This window comes from Mirounga angustirostris, unplaced genomic scaffold (genome assembly GCF_029215605.1).
Source record: "Mirounga angustirostris isolate CCGP_5_RB_7025 unplaced genomic scaffold, mMirAng1.0.hap1 SCAF_4, whole genome shotgun sequence".
Lineage (NCBI taxonomy): Eukaryota > Metazoa > Chordata > Mammalia > Carnivora > Phocidae > Mirounga > Mirounga angustirostris.
This window is the reverse complement of record NW_026991712.1, coordinates 10,073,094-10,093,111: the sequence shown is the minus strand read 5'-3', so window position 1 is coordinate 10,093,111 and position 20,018 is coordinate 10,073,094. Positions and strand designations below refer to the sequence as shown.

The 20,018-nt window shown below is 43.1% G+C and overlaps 1 long non-coding RNA gene across 3 annotated transcripts in view; it reads right to left on the bottom strand.

The window, feature by feature from the left end:
* The window catches only part of LOC123860477 (uncharacterized), a 62,584-nt gene that overhangs the window by 24,369 nt on the left and 18,197 nt on the right, over positions 1-20,018 (bottom strand). For all 3 annotated transcript variants that reach the window (XR_010410505.1, XR_010410504.1, XR_010410503.1), the window contains exon 2: positions 371-3,675. This is a non-coding gene — a long non-coding RNA (uncharacterized LOC123860477). The remainder of the gene's footprint in view (positions 1-370; positions 3,676-20,018) is intronic.

Below are 20,018 nucleotides of genomic sequence, written 5' to 3'. Positions count from 1 at the left end.
TCATCATCCAGGATCAAATATCTACTTAATGATAGAGCCCATGTAACATTTACACATAGATCTAAAACATTAGCATCTTGGGGAAAATGGCAGAAAACTAAGAAGGTCATTTTGGTTCATTACGTCAGATTCTTGCAAAGCTTCACAGACATTTGAGTTAATGCCACATTTTTTAGGTTTACCATTTCACTGACTTACTATATTTTGTGGAGATAGTTTTTCTTTAATACCCATAAAAACATCACAAAACATCTTCTTATAAGCTTTAGATATTATACGAAATAAAAAGCAATAGAATAGATTGTGGAGAGGCATTATATCTCAAACAATACATTTATAATTATGGTTTGGGAGTGGTATTAAAACTCACCTTACAGAGCACCTGGGTGGCTCAGTCAGTGAGGTGTCTGTCTTCAGCTCAGGTCATGATCCCAGGGTCCTGGGATCGAGTCCCACATTGGGTTCCCTGCTCAGCGGGGAGTCTGCTTCTCCCTCTCCCTCTACCTGCCATCCCCCTGCTTGTGCTCTCTCTCTCTGACAAATAAATAAATAAAATCTTAAAAAAAAAAAACTTGCCTTACCATCATCATTTTGTGTAGGAATTTTGGATCCCAACATTCTTTCCTTTTCTGCCTTCCTTCTTTTACCTTTTGATAATTATAATCATGAATTTTGACAAACAGGATAATACACGTCATTTTCTTACAGCATTCGCATAGGGATCAAGTGAGACAACATACAGGTAACCATCTTTGAAGTGGTAAAATGTTGCATGTGTTCTATCACTTGGCCCTGTGCTGGCAAAGTGGACCTCTCTCCATTGTCCTGTGTGCATTGGTCCATGACAGCCTTGTCCCCTTGGACTATATCTATCATGGAGTCAGAGCTCTGGGATAGAAACGTGTTTGTGGTTGGTTGCGGAAAGGAGTGCTGTAATAATATAGTGAGCATGCATGATAGATGGGATAGGCACCAGGTAGGGCATCAAAAACAATCCATACCCCATCTGAACATAGAGAGGGAGGTAGTCAATGTCTTCCATCCTTAGACAGGAAGACATTGACTACCTCTCAGCCTACTTTTCTACTTTCCCATAGGCTGACAAGGAGACTTCCGCTTCTATCCCAGCTCCAGAAGTGTTGGAAAGAATACATCTGATCTGGTCAATCTCTCTCCTTGTACCCACAGGAGATTGTGAGATCAGAAAGAGCTACCTATTTTCTAACTTTTTCTTTCATCTTCTTTGTTGTTCATTCTCCTGAAAATGGGTTGTGAGACAAAATCAACAATTCTCCATACACCTGGATGAATAAGAATACAGATCCAATCCAGAGGCAGGTCCTCACATTTAGATCTGGAAGGAGGTAGGGGACAGAGAAAGAGAGAGATTTATTTGGAGGAATTGATTCACACGATTATAGAGGCTGAGAAGTCCCATGTTCTGCAGTCAGCAAGTGGAAATGCAGGATGCCAATTATACAGTGCCAGTCTGAGTCTGAAGGCATGAGGACCAGGAAAGTCAATGGTATAAATTCCAATCTGAGTCCAAATCCAAAAGCAGGGAAAAAAAACAATTTCTCGGCTCAAAGACAGTCAGGCAAAAAGAATTCTTCTTGTTCTATTCAGGCTTTTGGTTTACTCAGTCCACAGATTTAAATGCTATTCTCATCTAGAAATACCCTCAAACACAACTCAGAATAGTGCTTAACCAACTATGTGGACCCTCACTGGCCAGGTCAAGTTGGCACACAAAGTCACAATCTCTAATCCTTGGCCACGGAGTTCCTTGTCCTGTATGATTAAGGTTAATGGTGAGATCATTGTTCAGCTCCTCATCTCTTTGCTACTGGTTGGAACCCAGAGAGAAGAGGTGGTGAGGAATCGGCTGCAACAAGCAGAATGGGATCCCATGCTGGAGAACCTCAGTGATCACACATGAGCAGAGCCAGAAAAGGCAGACACTGGTAAAACCAACCACCACGCAGTCCTTTCAACCCCACAAACATGTATCACATACCTAGATAGGCAGGCAAATAAGATAAGATTATGTCTAGAACATTTGTTGGGAGGTGAATGGTGCTAAGTGATGTGGCTACAGGATAAGAGAACTTAACCCTTAGCACTTTCAGGGGGTATCTAGATGATCCTCCCAACATACTGGCTTCTCAGTTCCTTGAAATTCTCTCCTCCAGTGATCCCATCCCAACTCCATTACTCAATCCAGGGAGCTCAGCCGCAGCCTCATCATCACCCGTGATGGCAACTCTGGTTATTTCATGCCTCCCACCCTCTGACCACCACCTGCTAACTTCTACTCACTGGTTTAATCCCCCCGCCCCCCACTCCACAGTGTCCACTCCACTGACCCTCCCATTGACTTTTAGCCCTTAATATTCTGTCCTCCTAACCAGCTTCAACACTACAGTCAGTTAGCATAGGCCTGCAGTCCCCTCCATCCCCTTGATACTCCCTCACTTCACCTTCCTCGCTAGAAAAACTACAGCCTGGTTAAAATCAAGCCCTCACCTACTCACACTTGCCTTCGTGCAGCTGGGCATGCCTGGAAGAAAACATCCAACCACTGACTCATGTCTAATTTAAATCTATGACCAAGAACTCAAGAGAGCCCTTCACACCACTCAGCAATTATCTTATACTTCCCTGCTTTAATCACTCCTCCACACTCCTAGAGCACTATTGTGAAACTCCTCTCTCAGCAAATCTTTGTCATCACCTCTTCTAAGCTCATCTTCAATGGCTAAGCTTGCTTTCTGTGTTGAGTAAATCGAAGTAATCAGATAAGAATCCCCACCTCCTTGCACCTGTCTGTATCTCCCTCTAGGGGGTGACCATGGGTGGACTTCCCATGATCCTGTCCAAGGCAGAATCTTCCTCTTGTGTTCTGGAGCTCCTCCCCCTCACCTGCCCTAAAGCATTGCTCTACTTCTCTCTCCCGCCAGTTCTCCCTCCATCCTAGACCAGTGCCATCATCAGACACACCTGACAATGTCTCTCCCACCTTTATTTAATCAACCTTCTCTCTTCTCTAGACCCTTATCCCCAGCAGCTAGTGCTCTATGCCCTTGCTTTCTTTTATAGCAAATCTCTTTTAAAATGTACACTATGCCTCCATTTTCTCTCCTTCAATCCATTTCAGTCGAGATTTCAACTCCTCCTCCCCCCATCAAAAGTGTTCTTTCCACAGCCACACAGATACTCGCACTGGTAATCCAATGGTCAGTTTTCAGTCTTTTACCGGACCCATCAGCATCAGTTGACACAGTTGGTTACCTCTTCCTGCTTGACTTTGAAGCCTCTTTCTTCATTTGGGCATACCCTCTTGGGTTTCTGTCTCATGTGGTGATCATTTCCTCTCAGTCTTCTTTGCTCATTGTTCCCTACTTCTTCCTGGAGCGTCCTTGTGCTGTCACCTTGGTCTCCTTCTCTTCTTTGTCCACGCTCACTCCCACCTGATACGCATCTTGTCTTGTGGCTTTAAATGCCAACCATATAGGGGTGCCTGGGTGGCTCAGTCGGTTAAGCGTCTGCCTTCGGCTCAGGTCGTGATCCCCGGGTCCTGGGATCGAGCCCCGCATCGGGCTCCCTGCTTGGCTGGAAGCCTGCTTCTTCCTCTCCCACTCCCCCTGCTTGTGTTCCCTCTCTCGCTGTGTCTCTCTGTCAAATAAATAAATAAAATCTTTAAAAAAAAAATAAAATAAATAAAAATAAAATAAAATAAAATAAATGCCAACCATATATCAACAGCTCACAAGTTCATATCTCCAGCCCAAGCCTGTCTTCTGAACAATAGACTTGCATAGCCAACTTCACATCTTTGCTGATTTGTATAAAAGACTTCTCAACCCAACATGTCTAAAACTCAATTCCTAATCTTTCCTATCCCCCCAAAAAACTTACTTCCATACCTAGCTTTCTTTATCTCAATCAATGGCAAACCCCTCACTCTGGTTTCTCAGACCAAAAACCTTGACGTGCCCCTCCATGACTCCTTTCTTTTGCTCTCACGTGACATGCAATGTCAGGAAATCCTATTGGCTTTCCCTTCAAAATATATCCAATATCAGATCACTTCTTACCACTCCACTACAGCCATCTCCTCACACCTGGCTGGCTGTAATAGTCTCCTAACTCATCATCCTTCTGCTAGATTTGTTTCCCTGTGGTCAATTCTCAACACGGGAAGCAGAAGGATCCTTTTTAAACATTAAGTCAGACTGGGCGCCTGGGTGGCTCAGTTGGTTGGGCGACTGCCTTCAACTCAGGTCATGATCCTGGAGTCCCGGGATCGAGTCCCGCATCGGGCTCCCTGCTCAGCAGGGAGTCTGCTTCTTCCTCTGACCCTCTTCCCTCTCGTGCTCTCTCTCTCTCATTCTCTCTCTCTCAAATAAATAAATAAAATCTTTAAAAAAAAAAAAAACCATTAAGTCAGACTAAATCTCTACCCTGCTCAGAATCCTCCTATGGGTCCCAGTGTTAGAATTCCTAGGAATTTCTTACTATAGCCTTCTGCAAGACCCTTCATGATCTAGGCCTCTGTCACTCCCTTGATCTTGTTTGCTCACTCTATTCCAGCCACCACAGTATTCTTGCTCTTCTTTAGATATTGCAGACCGACTCCCACCTTAGGAACCTTAGGGCCTCTGTACTAGCTGTTCCTTTTACCTGGATTATTTCTCGCCAGATAAGCCCATGGCTCACTCCCTTACCCCCACATGTCTTTCCTCCAATGCTACCTTCTTGGTAAGTCCCACCATGACCACCCATCCGAAATGGCACTCACCCCTCTCAAATTCCCTATTCCCTCACCATGTTCTGCACTTTCTTTTTTCTGCAGCACTACCACCTATCATCCTGTAAAATTTACTTATTATGTTTATAACTTACTTAGTTTCCCTCACCCTGGAATATAAACCCTCAAAGAAAAATAACGGTAATAGCTTTTGTTCACTGATGTATTCTAAGCATTTAAATCTGAGCCTGGCACATATTAGGTACTTAGTCAATATTTGTTGAATGCAAGAATGAACTCACAGATGCATGAATAAAAATAAATAGAAATTTGTGGGTAATGGGAATAGCAATGAGGAGGGAAGGAGCCTGTGGAGAAAAGTGTCCAGGGAGAAATGCCTGGGAGTACAGAAGCCAAAAGACTTCTGAGAACAAGGGTGCATAAAATTAAATTTTCTGTCATTTGCATCACTGCACTGTAGCCCTCTTTTGGTGGTTAAAAAAATGTCCATGAGTTCTTTACCACTTCTCCCATTGAGAGGTGGGGGTCTGTGTTCCCTGTCCTTGAAAATGGGCAGGCTTGTGGGTGCTCCGACCATTAGGGTTTGGCAGCAGTGAGGCTACAGGACCTCTGAGGCTGAATCACACAGAACTGTGTACTTTCTGACTGGTTCCCTCAAATGCTTTTTCTGGAGACACTCCCTCTTAGAATCCAGCCACCTTGAGTGAGAAGCACTAGCCACATGGAGAGGCCATGGGTAAGTGCCCAGGGGACAGTCTCAGCTGGGCACAGCCTTTGAGTCACACACAGATGATTCAGGGCCTCCCCACCCCACTCTGTTGAAAGAATCACCCCCAGTTGAGGCCTCACGTATTAGGGAACAGAGAAGCCCTCTCCACAGTGCACTGTCTGCATTCCTGATTAAACAAAAAAAATGAGCATAATAAAATTACTGCTGTTTCATATCATTAAGTTCCAAGTGGTTCGTTATGTGGCAGTAGTAACTGGGACAGCCCCCATCCTCCAGAGTCACACACATGACCGGTGTGACAGGGATACGTGTCTGTGAAGAAGAATCAGCAAGGGTAGAGGGTAAAGAACCACCTCAGAAGGTGAAACTAATTTAGAGACAAGAGTCTGCCAGGAGCAAAACTTTAGGGTACATGACCAGACAGAGTATAGGTCTCTAGAAACTAGCAGAAAATGTGAGGGAAGCAGAGGATGGCTCACAGATGGTGAGGTAAGGGCTTGAGGCCCCTGACGGCAGGTGACCACGGCCTGCATGCCAGGAGGAAAGTAGAGGGGTTTGCACATTCGTGCTGATTCTACGTTATCAACTAGGATCCAAGTGTGGGGTGTCAGAGATCACCCCGGTAATTCACTGTGTCTATCAGGCGACCTTATGTCTCTCACTGGAAATCGGGGATTCTTTCCCCCACTCTTCTCTCTCCTTTGTCCCTACATCTAATCCTGGGGGCAAAAGAGCAGAAGCAGGGCACCTGGGTCTTCAGTCATAATCTCAGGGTCCTGGAATCGAGCTCCACCTCAGGATCTCTGCTCAGCGGGGGGGGGGGGGGGGTCTGCTTCTCCCTCTCCCACTCCCCCTGCTTGTGCTCTCAGTCTCCCTCTCTGTCAAATAAAGAAAAAAAAAAAAGAGCAGAAGGAGTCAAGTGAGCAGCTTTGAAGCTAGTTCTCTGGGTTTGATGATCCATCTATAGAGCAGGTCATCACCCAATTTCCAAACAACCAGCTATCCCTCATGGCCTTAGAATGCCACCAAAGCCTGCCCAACATTACCAGTCTTCTCTCCTACCACTTGGATGCCTGTTGTCTTTCTCCTTCTACCTGCACCGACCTCCCCCCACATATCTGTTTCCCCTGCCAGCAATGTCCTGTGCCCCACTTCCCTCACTCTGTAACATTGTCATCTATGAAGAAATGTTCTCGGCCAGGCACACTGAGATCTTAGTGTTAACCCACTGACAGAAACCTCAATTCTCAGATTTTTTTTCTGCTTTATTCTGAAGTAAAAGCGGGGGGAAAGGATGAAAGCAAACCCACATCAGGGAAATTGTTTCTAATAAGTGCTTCCCTGGTTCTTCTCTAAGAGCAATTTATGGTGAACAATTTCCTGCCTCCTGCAGGGCTACGCTGGCCAGCCCCTCTCTCCCACCCATTCCTTCCAGCATACAGTGATAGAGAAAATGCAGCTCCACTGTTTCACCACCGAAATCCTCTGGAGGGGAGGGGCAGCAAAGAGCAGGCAAAGCAGTTCCTCGAAATGAGTCATGGTAACAGGGAAAAGGTTGATATTACAATTGTCGGGGCGCATGTTTGTCCTTTCTAGCCTAACCTCCTTGACACCTGCCCAGATGACACACACATGAAAAGAGCACACACACATCAGAGTGTGACGTTATCATCCCTGACATACCATGTATTGATTGTTGTTGTTTACTGTCGGTTTCCTCCCCTCCTGTCACCAAATGGCAAGCGCCCTAGGACTTAGTTTTTTGCTCGCTGTTATATATCTAGTGCATAGTATGCAAAACGTAATAGGTTCTCAACAAATATTGAATGAATGAATGAATGAATGATGGATGGATGACTGAATGGTGGAAACAAGTCACTAAACTTATAATAGTAGAAGTGTTGCTACTTATTAATTATACAATCTTAAGTAGGACTTAAATCTTCTAATGAATAAATGATGGGTGGGTGGATGAATGGATGGATGGACAGATGGATGGATGGATGGATAGATGGATGATGGATGAACCCGTTTAAGTCATTATCAATAGAAGTTCTGCCTCTTCTTAACTTCATGGTCTAAAGTCAGAACTTAAACCTCTGTGGGCCTTAGTATTCTCATCTGTAAAAGGGCAGAGCAGCATTTTAAAAGGAAAAAAAGTTACCGAAGAACTAACTCTACTCATACCTCCATGCCCAGCTCTAACACCATCATCACTGTGGAGACTCTACCTGTTAGTCCAACAGCATCTGACACTCCTCTAGATTCCTTCTATACCTTCTGTGTCCTTATCACGAATGATCACTGAGGTCCAAGAATGTGCGTTGGAGAACAGAACTTAAAGACTGACTGAGAAGAGATAGCCCCAGAAAGCTAACGGGGGCCAAGGAGAAAGCTAGAAATGCACCAGGTGACATTAAGACAAAAGGAAGAAAATTCACAGGAAGAAAGGAAAATAGAGAAGGCAATAAGGAGAGAAAAGCAGTAAATGCAGCCACAACCTTCTTGAAATCAGAAAATTATCTGCAAGAAAGTGATAGTTTTGTTTTTTATTTGAGAGAGACAGAGCTCACATGAGAGAGCGTGTGTAGGGGGAGGGGCAGAGGGAGAGAGAGAATCTCAAGCAGACTCCCCACTGAGCATGGAGCTTGGTGCAGGGCTCTATGCCAGGGCTCCATTCGAGGCTCGATTTCATAACCCTGAGATCATGACCTGAGCTGAAATTGAGTTGGTCACTTAACCAACTGAGCCACCCAGTAGCCCCTAAAGTGGTAGATTTTTTTACAGCAACGAAGGCACAGGCTGAGGGAAGCAGAAAGCCCCAGGGACATTATATCCCCATGCAAAGGATGGGACAGCCATAGGGTCATTCATCACAGCAAGGGCACAGGAGGGGATGCTTCTGCATCAATGATTTTCCTGTGTCCTAGCAGAAATGTCAGCATTCACTTACTATGTGAACAAACTATGCAGGATGCCAGAGGCGGGTCTCAGGACTCAGCACCACATGGAAGCAGAGGGACCCTATCCGCCGTGACCAATATCCCAGTTGAAGAGGAACAGTGCCCCCCAGTGCTCTGTAGCGTGCACCTGTCTAACTTTTAGCATATTTCATGACTGAAAGAGATTGAGAATCTCTTTAAGCTAAAACATATTTTAGGCTGAAGTATAAACAGTTGATTCATTGCCAAGTATAAATGATACAGTCATTCATTTTATGCCTTGAGAGGGGAAGGATGGACTGGAAAAGAAAAAGAGGGTAAGAGGGTGTTGAGAGTCCAATTATGGATCAGGATATAGCCCTGCAGAGACTGTAAAGAGAGGCAGTCGACACAGGATATCTCGGAGGCTTCTAATTTTGCAGAGGGCTGTCATTCAATCGGGCAGGTTTGTTAAATGTAGTGTATGTAGTGAGCTACCCATTGTGTTAAGACATAGGGGGCACAAGAGGGAATTATGCAAAAAAAACCCAAAACCACAATAAGAGTACACATCAAAGTCTGTGGGAACAGAGAAGGGAGCAACTAACTTGACATGAATACTAGAATAAGGGGCCAGGCAACCAGGGTCCTATTCCCAGCTCTACCATTCCCTCGCTGTTGGTCCTAACACGAGTTACCTTCAATCTCTCTGAGCCTCAGTTTCCTCCATGAAAATGACAATGGTAAAAATTACTCCACAACATAGCAAGGCTTAAATAATGTATTTGAAAGAACCTAACACAATGCCTAACACCTACAGATATTCACTAAATGTGAATTCCTATTATGGAGGAGACTTCAGGGGAGGTTTCATTGGAAAAGTGACTTTTGAGCTAGATCTCAAAGAAGTAAGAGTTTCATTTTCTTGGCTGAAGAACTCTTATCTCCCTTAATTGAGGAATTAACTCAAGCCAGATGTACTTGGAGCCAAAGGACCAATCAATGCATGTACCCCTCCCACCAGCCAGATAAATGACATTGCAAGACATTAAGGGTGACAGCCGTCACAGGCAGATCACCCAGACCCCCCACCAAAGAACAAGCAGGTTACCCCCACATGGAGATAGCAAACTTTCTGTTGCCAATTACCCTTCTCTGCAGAGCCATGGTTTGAGACTACAGCCTCCAATCTGAGGCTGTGTCCCTGAAGGCGTTCATAGGCTGTGGCTGAAAACTGCAGGTCAGGGAGGTATTTATTACAGACAGCAAGAAAAGCTATTCTTGCACTTTCTGAAGGCAATCTGCTGTTTTTCTGCCTCTACTGGATTCAGAAGGCATTGTTATGGCAAAGATCAGGCTGATTCTATCCCAAAGATACTTCTCGGGCGCCTGGGTGGCTCAGTTGGTTAAGCGACTGCCTTCGGCTCAGGTCATGATCCTGGAGTCCCTGGATCGAGTCCCGCATCGGGCTCCCTGCTCGGCAGGGAGTCTGCTTCTCCCTCTGACCCTCCCAACCCTCCCCCATCTCATGCTCTCTCTCTCTCAGTCTCTCTCTCTCAAATAAATAAATAAAATCTTTAAAAAATAAATAATAATAAAAAAAAGATACTTCTCAATAGTACCTGTGCTTTCCTGGCTGGTATGCAACACACGTTTAAATATTTCTCAGCTCTAACACTGGAATTTGCAGATTCTTCCATGCCCTAATAAACAATCACAGGAACACTTCAGGTAAAAGGAAATAGGTACCTGTTGTGAAAATGAACTTGCTTCTTTCCCTACACACAGCCAAGAGCAGGAAACCGGTCCTGCTCATCTCTGTCTTGCTTACAGCGCCACCTACCGTTCCATAATGGTGCTTTCCTACCTAGGAGCTCTTTTCCCCCTGAACAAAATTGATGCTCTTTCCAACCAAGAGAAATAGAGTCAGCAATGTACCAGGCATTAGAATATGCCACAGACGTGAAAGTGACACATTAGCTCTAAGAGACATTTTATTTCTAGTTAGAAGGGCAGGAAGAGACATCAGAGCAAAGAAATAAATTTGTGACTATATCGAAGTTAAATTTAACTCAATATGAAAACAATCGAAACTAGCAAGAGGCTAGGTGTGCCTCGCATTATAAGGGTGCTGATAATACTGCAGAGCTGAAGGGGGTACAAATTTTGCCTTCACAGAGCCAACTTCAAAGCAGACAATTAAAATACAGAGTGATTATGTGATCATTATAAAGAGTATGGGAATGGAGCCTAAAGAAGACAGATCTTTCAGAGTCTGAGAATAGGGTTGGGGAGTCTCTGAGTAGAGTTCTCAAAAAACTAGGTGGTAAAGAAAAAAGAGGGGAGGGAAGAAGTGTTCAGTTTGTGGGGATTAATAGATTTAGGGGTGTCAGCCAAACCAGGGGTCATTCAGGAGCTGCCCTAATTCACTGATTGGGAGGGTGGGCAGCTGCACAGCTTGTACTATACGCCCTCCCCCCCCCCCCATTCCCCAGCCAAGGCGGAGTGGACTAGGTGGGAGCACATTACCCAGCCTGAGCTGGGAAGTTAGAACTGAGACTTCGAGGTCTTCCATTGGGGAGTTAGGTGGAGAAGCCATGATCTGCTATGTAGGTAAAGCAGAAGAGAAATAAAGTCTTCAGGAGGAAAAAAAAAAAAGGTTCCATTACAGTTCAGCACCTCTCTGCTATTGTTGTCTCTCTCCTGGGTTATTTTTTTTTCTTACAAATTTTATTGAAATTCTAGTTATCAACAGGCGTGCTTGCCTCTGTCCTTGCCCCCTCGGCCTCTTGACTGCGGTGGGTGATTCCATCCTAACTTTAACCAGATCCCCTCAGTACTCCCCTTAACTGTGTCACAGCTTCAGACCTCAGAGTAGAAGCCAAAGTACCTAAAACAATTTAAAAAACCCACATGACCTCCCCCAGAATCACCATTACATCTCTGCTTTAATCTGCTCCCTCATCTTCCCCATTTCTCACTCTGCTCCTCCTCCTTGGCCTCCTTGCCGTTGCTCTAAATGCTGCCTCAGGGCCTTTGTGTTTGCTCTTCTCTCGCCCTAGACTCTCTTCCTCCAGAGGCCCATGTAACTCACTCATTCACCTCCTTGAAGATTTACTCAAATACAACTTTTTAGTGAGACATCCCCTGATTCCCCAATGAAAAATTAAAACACTCTGTAATATTCCCTACCCCCTGTGCCCTGCTTAATCATTCATGCAACTTATCACATCTGACATACTATAGACTTTCCTTGTTTAGATTGTATACTATCTGGCTTTGACCCTACCACCATCTCCAGCTGTTATTAGAACATGGGAAAGAGATTTTAACTAATTGGTTAGCTAATTAATGGATTAGTGGAGTAGATGGGTACATGGAGAAAGCTCTACCTGGGTCCTAATTGCTTTTCGAGCTCCTAGTTCATCTGCTCCTGACCCTGCCACATCCCTGCCATTGTGTCCTAGCAAACACCTCTGCAACTTTATGAGAAATTCTTCTTTTGTTGCCAAAATAATCTCAGTTATTTTTTATCATATGTGCAAACTAAAAAGTCCTACAATGAGATACATGAGAGAATAGTCCTTGAAGTTGCTCTATTTGAAATAATTTTTCCTCTAAATATCCTGAAGCCTTGCTCCCTTGCTTCACTTAGGTTTCTGGTCAAGTGTCTCTGTATCACAGAGTTCTTCTCTGACCACCTTACCTAAAATAATAATCTTCTAAAGGTGGGTGGAAGGATGGGGTAACTGGATGATGGGCATGAAGGTGGGCACTTGATGGAATGAGCACTGGGTGTTAAATGCAACTGATGAATCACTAAATTCTACCCCTAAAATTATACATTATATGTTAACTAACTTGAATTTAAACAACAAAAAAAAATAGCAATCTTCTAGAATAGATCTCAAGTGTTCTCACCATAAAAAAGGTAACTATGTGAGCTAATGGATATGTTAATTAGCTTGATTGCGATAATCAAGGTATCTGTATATCAAAACATCATATTGTATGACCTAAATATATATAGTTTTTATTTGTCAATCATAAATAAAATAAAAATAAAACTGGTAAATAGAATAAAATGGCACTCTTCTGTCTCCCCATCTCAGTCTATTCCAACCCATACTTTACTTCTCTTCATAGCACATATGGCTAGTCTGATAATAGATTTATTTGTTGACTGCTCCCTCCACTGGAATGTAAACTCCAGGAAAACAGGGACATAGGGTTTTTTTCACTGGATCCTCAGTGTTTAGAATAGTCTAGCAGACAGCTCACACGCAGTAACTGTGTGTTCATCTAGTTCGCAAGTACCTTCAAAATGTCAGTCACTGTTCCAGGTGCTGTGGAAACACGTGCCCCGCAGGGAACTTACATCCTAATGGGAGATTTTTGTTAACTATGAAGTGAACACACTCAGAGGTGAGAATCATATGGAGCCTGTGTGAAAGTGTTGCTGGACCTAAAAGTGGAGACAAGAAAATTTTAGGGACCACCTTGGAGGGCCTGGTGGGTTGTAGAAGGCTTTGGTGGGTTGCTTCCCCAGCATCCACCTCCCACACCCACTGAAAGAACACAGATTTTCCACTGGAGAACTACCCTCCCTCCAGTTTCAGAAACCCTGTTTGGACAGCTCCAGAGGCCGTACTTCAGTAGATGTAAGCAATCAGCTTGTGACCCCTTGGTCACCAACACTGGTTTTCAGAAGAACGTGTGACTCAGTTCGAACTAGTAAGGCAGGAAGAAATATTTGTTGAAGTTTCTGGGCAAGAAGTATCTCTTTTCCAGGGGAAAGTAACCTCTCTTCCTGTGGATATCCGGGTTGAACCTGTATGTACCAGAACTCTTGCTTCCATAAGCTAAAGAATAAACAATACAAGGTTGCATGTGGAGGACAAAGCAATATATAGAAAATGGCAGAGTTCAGAGACTTGCCCTGATGATATCATAAACCCCTGGATCAGACTGTCTGAAGCAAAATTCTGACCTTTCCTGTCGTACAAGCCAATATACTCCCTTTATGGATTAAACCAATTTTATATTTGCCAAACTAGAAAAGGAATACATGCTGGTAGAAACATGAGAAGTAGTAAAAAGATATATAAGACAGAGCTAATCAGCTTCTTCTATGTTCCTTCCCATCCCATCCTCTGTAATATCCAATATTAACAGATGGATGGTGCTATGGGTTGAATTGTGTCTCCCCAAAATTCATATGTTGAAGTGCTAACCCCCAGTGTCTCAGAGTGTGACGATATTTGGAGATAGGATCTTTTAAAATGTAATTGAGTTAAGGGGTGCCTGGGTGGCTCAGTCAGTTAAGCATCCAATTCTTGATTTCAGCTCAGGTCATGATCTCAGGGACGTAAGATCAAACCCCACAACAGGCTACACACACAGCCTAGAGTTGGCTTGAGATTCTCTCTCCCTCTGCCCCTCCCCCTCCTTTCTCTTTCATAAATAAATAAATAAATAAAGTAAAAAGGTAATTAAGTTAAAATGAGGTCATGGGAGGGCCCTAAGCCAATAAGATTGGTGTCTTTATGAGAAGAGGAGATTAAGACAAACCATGTGAAAATATAAGGAGAAGACAACTATCTGCAAGGTAAAGAAGAAAGAGGCCGCAGGAGAAACCAATCCTGCCAACAACTTGATTGAACTTCTAGCTTCCAGAATGGTAAGAAAAATGAATTTCTGTTGTTAATGCCATTTAGTATACGGTACTTTGTTACAACAGTGGTAGCAAACCAATATAAATTTGTATCTTTCCACAGCTTTCTCCTTGCTTTCATCTAGACCTACAATGTACCTACACATAATCATGCACTTCGCCTTTGTTTTTATCAAGATTCATACTATACTCATTATTCTGTAACCTGCTTTTGTCACAGAAAGCATGGGTATTGCTAAAAGTCAGGTGAGACCAATACATCTATACCCGTTTCCTAATTTTTAAATACATGTACATGTATATAAATATAATTTTATATAAATGCAATCATATACATATTGGAGTTTAGAGGAGGAGCTTTTTGTTTGCTTTTCTGTTTGGTTTGCTTGGGTTTTTGGTACTGTTTTCTTTTATTTTCATGTTTCTTCTGGGACTTGTCTCTCTTCTTTTTCCTCAGACCCAAGATAAGCCAAATTAACAACCTCCCATGTGTCCTGGCATCCATACTTTTCTCCAAACCATATAATCTTTTTCATACCTAAGTCCTATTATCCCAACCCAACTGTATGACCCCTAGGAGCTGACGGTTCTAGCACAAAGGTGTGGCTTCATCCCAGCCCAGTGAGTGGTTCACTTTAAATGGTTCATGGTGGATCCCATTATTCCTAAGGGCTCAGGGGTTAAACTGAGAGCCTCGGATGAGGATGTTGCCCAAAGCTAGGAGCAAAAGCAAGGTGGCTGACACCATGGGATCTTTGAGATGATTGTATTTGTTGGCACACGAGAGACACCTGCTGGAGACTCTCAAGGTTGGTCAGAAAAGCAAAACTGTACCCTGGCTCCTGGACACCCTGCAGTAATTGGAAAGCCCTATAAAAACTGTTTTGTTCTCCCCAATTTAACTCCCCCTGCCCAACAATTGCATTTAGATGACTGTATAGGAACAAGACCCCTAGAACAGCAGTCTTTGAAAACAGATCAGACGCGCTGTTGGCAATCAGTGAAACATGAGAATAAGATGAGAAGTTCCTATTTATCTTCCTTCTAAAGAGTTGAGTTACTGAACAAGTTCTTCACTTTGCTCAAGGTGATCTGTCCTCAGCAGGGCAAAGGCAGAATAGATCAGAGAGATTCCAGATCCAACAAAGCCCTGCGAAGGAAAACAGTGGAATTTCACACAGGATGGCCCCCGGATATGTGCCATTCAGAGTGGTTGCTCAGCTCATGCTGTCTTACGCCACGTATCAGCATACCATCAGCCAGGTTGTGTCCTACCATGGGCTTTATTTTATCCAGAAACTGATCCCACCTCTTTCTCTAGCTGTTAGACCAATGCTCATTTGGGCTCAAGCACACTAGAAATACCATGTATTTAAGAAATGGAGTGTTTTACCCATAGATAAAACAAACTCTTCAAAAGAGATCCTGAGTAAAGGATCTGCACAGGTTATGCATGTGAAGGTGTAAGAGGAGGAAAATCAGTGTTAATCCTCTCAAGCCATAAGTGCAAATCAGAGCCAAAATAAAATCTTTTTGGTCAATAAGACAACAAAATAAAAGATAACGCAGTGTTGGTGAAGATGCAGAGAAACTGGATTGTCATACAGAGTTGATGGAAGGATAAATTACTGTAAGCTTTCTGAAAAGCAATTTGATAATTAATAAGCAAATAACTTAAACACGTGACTACTTTTGACTCACAAGTCTATGTTTATGTATATTAATTGTGATATACAAGTATTTTATTGTCTTAGAAAGCTGTTCATAATCCATGAGGTTTTTAAAAGTATGAATGAAAGAACCTTATTATATTAGAGAAAAATATCTGTGTATGTGTACGCATGCCCACATGTACACATGCCTAAAGAAAATTCTGGAAGAATGTACATAAAATTTAACAACAGTTATTTCTTAACAAACAGTTATGGCTGATTTTCCTTTTCCCCTCGGCCATCCTCTGAGCTCATCTCCTCTTGCACCCCATCAGCACTCCAGTCATACCAGCCTCCCCGCCACTCTAGAATATACGAGGACACTCCTGCCTTGAGAATGTTCCAGTGATATTTCCTCAAGCTAGGAACTCTTTCCCTTTGGATATTCACTTGGTTCCCACCCTCGCACCCTTCAAGTCTTTGCTTAAATGCCCTCTTCTCAATAAGGCTTTCCTTCATCCCGCAAGTTAACACTGAAACCACCCCCCAACCCAGGGCCCCATATCCCTTTCCTGCTTTTCCTCCATGGCACTTCCCACCATGTAACTTGCTAGACATTTTATTCATTGGTTTATTATGTCTTGTCCCAAGACATCAGATCCTGAGAATAGAAATTTGTTTTCCATGCTGTAGCCCCAGCCCTTTGAATAGTGCCTGGCACATACTAGGTTCTAAATAAATAGCGGGGAAATGAAGGAATGTGCTTGATGATTCACAGACAGTATTATTGATCTTCATAACTATTCTGGGAGGCAGGCACTCAATACCCCATTTTACAAGGGACCAAACTGAACCTTAGACGCTAAAATGTCACTTGGCAAACAAGCAAAAAAATCAGGTCATAAACCTACAATTACTAGACCTCAAAGCCAATCTTCTTTTTTTTCTTTTTTTAAAGATTTTATTTATTTATTTGACAGAGAGAGAATGAGAGAGAGAGCACATGAGAGTGGGGAGGGTCAGAGGGAGAAGCAGACTCCCTGATGAGCAGGGAACCTGATGCGGGACTCGATCCAGGGACTCCAGGATCATGACCTGAGCCGAAGGCAGTCGCTTAACCAACTGAGCCACCCAGGTGCCCCCAAAGCCAATCTTCTTATCACTATAACTACCTCACCATTACCTCCCCTCCAAAAAGGCTGGAGGGATTCAGATCCCTCTAGTCCCTATTGCACCTTTTATTTTATTTTATTTATTTTTAGAGAAAGAGAGAGTTCACGTACATGCAAGCAGAGGGGGAGGGGCAGAGGGAGAAGAGAGGGAGAACCTTTTTTAAATTATATTTTATTATGTTATATTAGTCACCATACATTACATCATTAGTTTTTGATGTAGTGTTCCTTGATTCATTGTTTGCGTATAACACCCGTGCTCCATGCAATACGTGCCCTCCTTAATACCCATCACCTGGCTAACCCATCCCCCCACCCCCTCCCCTCTAGAACCCTCAGTTTGTTTCTCAGAGTCCATAGTTGGAGAGGGAGAATCTTTTTTTTTTTTTTTTAAAGATTTTATTTATTTGACAGAGAGAGACGCAGCGAGAGAGGGAACACAAGCAGGGGGAGTGGGAGAGGGAGAAGCAGGCTTCCCGCCGAGCAGGGAGCCCGATGCGGGGCTCGATCCCAGGACCCTGGGATCATGACCTGAGCCGAAGGCAGATGCTTAACGACTGAGCCACCCAGGCGCCCAGAGAGGGAGAATCTTAAGTAGGCTCCCATGCCCAAAACGTAACCCAACATGGGGCTCAATCTCATGCCCTGAGATCATGCCCTAAGCTGAAATCAAGAGTCAGTCGCTTAACCAACTGAGCCACACAGGCGCCCCAAACTATTGCACCTTTTAAAATGCTGCTAGACCCATTGGTGGGTAACCATGGAAGCCAAAATAAGTAAGATAATAGGCTAAAGACTTACTTCATTGGTAGACGACTAATTCACCTTGTCAGAGTCCCGGGACGCCTGCTCTGGATATGTCTAACCATGTCATGCCCTCAGCCTGGACAAAGCACTTGGGCTTTGGAGTTAGATACACCTGAGTGCTTGTCCCATAGTTGTCACTCATTATCTGTATGTGCAGCAATTTGTCAAGAGTGCACATTAAGTGCCTATCATAGTGCCTGGTTCTTAGGAGCAAATGTGTAATAAATGATCCCCATATGTATGCAGGTGGGGACAGACCAGAGCAGCGTTGGATTATTTGGGGCTATGGTCGAGGGGCTGGCTAGTATCTCCAGTGTCCCCTCACAAGTGAAGAATGTGATGGGGATGGGTCAATAACCATTTCTGGTGCTTTTTTTATGCCTTTGTAGCAGAATCTTGATAAATTATAGCTATTTGCACGAAACTGGATTGCACAAATTGGATATCTTTGTCCATCCTTTGCTTCAATCTCATGCTGAGATAATATTATTATTACAAAGTGTGTGGGGGGCATTATTCTTTTACTACACTCAGGCTCTTTTCATCTATTACTTAAGTAGATAGTAAAATCTTTCTTCTGCAAATAAAGACACAATGTTACAATGTTAGGGAAGTGCTCCCTTTCTTTCTTTTTTCTTTTCTTTTCTTTTCTTTTCTTTTTTTTTTTTTTTTGCTACAGCACTCATCAATATCTGAAATTGCCTTATTTATTAAATGTTTAATTATTCATTATCTTTCTCACCAACTAGACTATGAGTTCCCTGAGGGCAGAAAGTTTTTGTTTTTGTTTTTTACTCCTCTTCCTCTAGTACCTAGAACAGTATCTGGAACATAATTGGTGTTCAATAAATATTTGTCAAAAGAGAAATGTAAAAGGAGAATATACTTTTCTGGAAAGATCTGACCAGCCTGAACCAGAAGGAGCCACCCTTGAGGCCCAGCTAATATGCTTTTTGGGAAAATTACTAGGTTACTGGACTTCTATTAAAACCCTGAACATACGCTTTTCTGGAAAATTACTTGACTGCTGGGAGTATATTATAATCCCAATTTTTACTCTAAGCAACTGACACTGCTTCTGGGTGATGTGGACTCCTCTTCCCCCCAGTTTCATCCCCACCAATGTAGAGAACAAAGGCAAAAGAAATATAGAAAAAATTAAACTTCCTTATAACTTACAGCCCATTACAAGTCCTTGAGACAGGCAGAGTGACCTTCCAGGAACCCAAGTGCCTCAATGTGAATACTTTGCTAGAGGGAAAAGGCAACCTTCGCTTGACATTAGCCTGACCCCCCGGATCCTGTAAGTCAACTTTAACATATAAAAATCCCTTTGGAGACTTCCTTTATCTCTACCCTCCCCCCACCAAGATATATTTAGCAATCATCCTCCAAACATATGGCCAACTGATATACATCTGAAGGGTATCATGACTAAGGCTTTACTAGACAGTTAGTAAATGACCTTATCCTAACAACAACAGCTAGTCCCTCAAGATCCTGGAAACCTTGCTTCCAAATTCCTTAGAGACTTACCCTATACCTAACCCTCTCCCAACCTGAAAGTATATAATCAGTCACTCCTCACAACCCCACTGCAGCTCTTTCTGGCCATGGGTCCTGTCCCCGTGCTTTAATAAAACCACCTTTTTGCACTGAAGGCGTCTCAAAAATTCCTTCTTGGCCATTCGCTCCTGGGCCCCAAATTTCACATTACCTGCCACCAAGTCTCCCTCTAGAGAATGGAAGAAAATATTTTTAAAGTATTCCTGAATCTCAACATCTTCAGCAAATGCTCTTTATTCTTCTACTACGTTCTTGGAGATTTCCATTGTTAAACATGGTCAGATTTCATTGTTGTTGTTCATGGTGCAATAACATTGTAGCAAGATTACAAATATATAGACAGTCTAAAAATATCTTTGTACATGGTTTGGAGAGAGCTCTTCCAGAGTATCCTTTGAGATATCGTTCAGAATAAAACTGCTGTGAAGCTGTACTCTCATTATTGTGGCTTTATTCTTTCTTCTCATTCACATGAAGGTGAGAACATACTGATGACGAAGATGCCCGTAGGCTTTTGTTCTTCTACAAAGATGCTCCCATTGAGTTCAACAGCTCTCAGAGAATCATTGTAAGACATTGTGTTGTATAACTTCCTGCAGCACACTAGGGCAATAAAGGGTTTTCAACATCTTTTTAATATTCCAACCATCTCTCATAACCTATGCAAGCTATATGGAATACAGAAAAAAGAAATAGCTCTGATGTATACAAAAATTTTTAAGAAG